Raw genomic sequence first — 4,687 nt, forward strand, 5'->3', positions numbered from 1 at the left:
GTAATGTGGACGATTATTGTTTTAGCTACTAATATTGTTGCACTTGAATATTGGATGAAGAATTGCCGTTGCTATTATGTTTGGAAGCTTCTGTAATATTTTATAGGAATTTTTACATTCCTATCCCACATAGGACACCTTTTTACCCTATATATTTAAGGTATGAGTAAATTACATTTAGTATACCAAATTACCATTTCTATACCATAATTCAAATTAGTGATATAATTAAGGGGGCATTTATATTAGGCATAATTACAGGACCGTATATTCCCACTTTCTCTTTCCTTTTATTTATATTAGGCATAATTATAGGACTGTATACTATTACTTAGAATTCAGATCTTAGCTTAGGACTTTCTTTTCTCCATGAAAACGGCATCAGCAGTTGCACAAGCAACCATTCCTTTCACGTAGGAATTTTTTAGATTTCGTTTCTATAGTTTATTAACAACATTTTCTAGGCAAAAAATTTTCTATATTAGTACATTTTCATAATTTTACTTTTATAGAAGTGGATTTTAAAAATCACTGATTTTTTGTGGATTTGTTTACACTTTCTTAATCGATGTTCGTCCATTGTTGTATTTTAGTATGGCTAGGAAGCATGTTGCACGTATATCGTGGCGTCGTATAGATAATCCTTCTTCAAGCCAAACAGGTATTAAATCGATTGCATAAATTATATAAATTTTGTAGCTTTTTATCATAATTTTTAGATGTTTACCTCCAAGTTCTATGTAATATTTGTATATAACTGTCAGTTGAATATAAATTACACAACAAAAAATAAGAAATAAATACTCCAATCGTAGAAATGTGTTATCCACAAATAATCTGCAAATTGTCTACAAAATTTTACAAAAACTACAAATTAACTACATTTAACCTACATTATAACTACAATCTGGAAACAATTTACACATGGAAGTTCTTCAAGTTGGAATTGGCCACAACTACATTTCTTGTTTTCTAGACACACAATGTACTGCTTCACACCATCCAACACAGTATGTATATGATCTGTTGAAGCCCTCACCTACATTTTCAGAACAAACACAAAGAAAAAAAATTTACAATATTAAAAATATAGTATCTACAATATATCTACATTTTATCTACAATTTATCTACAAATTAACTACAAACTACAAGTAAACTACAATTTGCCTACAATTTATCTTCAATCTGGAGACACTGTTTATTAAAATATTTTTTTCCTGCACCAAATAAAGAACTTGTAGTCAAATTGTAGATATATGTAGTAAATTTGTAGATAATATCATAAAACTAAAATTCTAAGCATTTTCGAACTACACAAACCTGCATTCTCATCTACCACAATGGCATCAACTTCAAAATCTCTAAATCTGCCATAGTTATCCCAATTCCCATTCAATTTTAGCATTATTGGGATTTTTGACATGATTTCGTGTAGTTGAGAGAAAAAAGATGAAGAACAGATATAGGTTCGACAATTTGAGTACTGAGGACGATGAAGAACAATTTTGAATTCTACAATTTGTATTGCGTTGTTGAAGCTTCTGAAGCTCTGCGTTGTTTTTGAATTGTAGTGAAAGAGAGAATTACGCAGCAATCAGATCTCTTTCCGTTTCAAATTTCGAATTTAATGTGGAAAGAATCAAACGCAGATTTTGTGCCTTTTTTTCGCGCGTTTTAAATGGCAGAATCTGCCTAATTATGGATTGGTATATAAATTGTAGTTAAAGTGTGGACTGGGCGGGTAATTAACAAATTATGCACATTTTTGGTAATAAGGTTTCATATATGGTATAGTTAGGAAAAAATCCCTATTTTATAAGTTATATTTGTTTGTTATTTCTTAATTGTAACCTATTCATTGGACTTTATAGTAGGACAAAATATTATTTTAATATGTAAAATCTTTACAATGTTCTTGCAACATATATTTTAGTGGAGTAATACTTTTTGTGAATGAGAATAGATTAATAAAGCTATGGGAACATTTTTTACACCATTTTATTTTACTTCAAGTGTCATATTCAAGTTCCTTAAATTACTTCAAAAAGATAATTACATTAAATAAAATTGTAATTTCTAAGATTTGGGCTAAAATCATTATGTTCACTTTAATATCCTTCAAAGCTGAATTATTTATTGAAATAGATAATTTATATTTGATAAATTAATTTATTTGTTATATAAGACTTTGAAGTCTACTAATGATGATATTTTTTGAAAAAAAATTGCAATAATTGTGGAGTTACGACGCCATACTAATCACACTAGCGTGGATAGGCATCTTAAACACTCAAGTTGATACCCGCAAGACCACAAGGATTTATATAGTGAGTATTTCCATATGAGTCATTCTAAAGTCTAAACACTATTCATCCAAGTATTTTTAGAGATTTTCATGTCGACGGAAGGAGAGTTTTACTCAATATTGTATAGCAAGTGACTTTGTAGTCAACGAGTTTGTAAATTAAATAAAGAAGCTTCGACCAAGTTATTTGCAATATTAAACTTATCACAACACATCGGAAGTAAAAAACCAATTCGTGCCAATCTGAGAGGGGAAGAAATGAAGAAGTAAAAAATCATGTATTAACTAAATATATGATAAACAGAATATAATATGACTGTTGAATAACTTGCCGACTACTTGTTCCTTTGCATTCAAAAGATCCAAATATCAGCCTCCTCCTTAGTTCTATGTATCAAAATCATTCTTAACGAGTAGTTCAAGTTCATTCACCAATTTTATATAAACAAGTCTTAGGTAAATCACAATGCATATATATAAACTATAAGCACATTATTATATATCTAACTATCTTAATTAATTTTATCATTGTTATAGGTTTAAACGACAACCAGTCAGTTCAATTCTAACAGTAATTTTAGGATTTAGATGATTGTTGTACTTTTACGTGAATATCATTATGGTAATTCTTTATTCCTGTAATTGAACTTATTGTTTCTCCATATAAACAATTAATCGAAAATCTACATGCTATTTATTAACGTGCAACGCACGTTCGTAGAAACTAGTATATATATATTTTTCAGATTTTCACAATTTTCTCTTCTTTTCCCCCTTTTAATGTAATTTTTGAGTATTTAGATCCTTGGAAGAAAATTTAAGATACATATTTAATTCTCATCTTTAAGAGTAAATGCGTCTTTTCTAATCCTGTCAGTTACACCGTAACGTAAATATATTTCTCCAACAATTTTCAGTTACAACTCCATGCACCACTTTATTACAGAATTTGAAAGGACTCTTCAACCTTAAATTTTGAACACCACTATATAAACATATAGAGACCATATATGCATTCACAATTTTACTTTTTCACAATTGAAATCCAAATCTTGTGCAACATGAATTAGCATAAATGGGTCAGATGCACAGATGAATGAGAGCAGAGGACTACGGCATTAAGAATCCAAGGCCATTATGTATTTCAAAGGTATCAGACACTGTAATGCTCCCGTTGGATCAACATCATACCTTATTATATGAGTAACTTCGTCTCTTTCTTCATTCTTCAAGTATTCAAGTTTTTTGCGAAGATCCAAGCTTACTAGCAGTTCCTCCGATGTTTGCAAATAATATATTTTGAGCAGATATCCTAGGAATTGAAGTTGTTAGGAATTTTTTGACATGTAATATTAATACTATATCTCAAAACATCGCTCTAATGGTGGAATTATAGTACCCCGGGACTGTCACTACTTTGTAATGTACTTTCTAGATTAGTAGTTATATAAATATCCCCCTTTTAACCACAAAAAAAAAAGGTAAGAAATGAGACGGAACATGCCTAATTGATTCTGTTGTTTATGGGTTCTGCAAATCCTGGAGTTAAAAGAAATAAGGAAGGAAAGGTAATAGACGAGGAAAGGGTGACTTTCACTTATATATGTTATTAAAAAAAATATTAACTATCTTCGGAAGACAATGAACCCCAATGATATAAAATTAGAGAAAATATAACTTGTAAAAATAGATTAAAAAGTTCAAGTCTAATATACTTAGATTTGATGATTAATGTATATTTCTAAAATTTGGATATCAAAAGAATTATTTGGGTCTCTTATGATCGCGCAAAACGCGAAGAAATTTACTAGTCAGTTAAATAATTAGTGGTCAATAAAAGAGAAATCACATTTTTCGGTACTTCTATTACAACAAATTTTAATTTAATCCTTGTAATATACTAAGCATATTTAACCTTTAATATTTAAAATCTGAACATCGGTCCATCCACTTTTGAATTCTCGCGAATTTAACAAATTATTACTTCCTGATAAATCATGTAGTATCCTTGTCTTATTCAAAGTTTTCCTTCTTCAACGGACAATATTATCCTTTGGAATAGTATGGGTATACCTTCTTTTCTTTTCTTTTTATTTTTTGGCTGTAAGAGACCAAAAATTACATGCTTTCATTAATCAAATATTTAATGTGCTTAGTTAAAAATTTGAGAACCAAAATAGAAATTTAACAATAACTAGAGATCAAAAGTACGATTAACCTTCTCTTCTATCCTTTAACTAAATAAGTTTAATTAGGTTTCTTTTAACTTCAAAGTCAACATATCTAAACACAGACAAACATTAACAGTGGAAGTAAAATCTGTTTTTAATGTTATTAGCATAATATAACTCCTTTAAAAACTATTCATGGAAAAAAAAAC

The sequence above is a fragment of the Nicotiana attenuata genome, unplaced genomic scaffold, assembly GCF_001879085.1.
Source record: "Nicotiana attenuata strain UT unplaced genomic scaffold, NIATTr2, whole genome shotgun sequence".
In the NCBI taxonomy this organism is placed as follows: Eukaryota; Viridiplantae; Streptophyta; class Magnoliopsida; order Solanales; family Solanaceae; genus Nicotiana; species Nicotiana attenuata.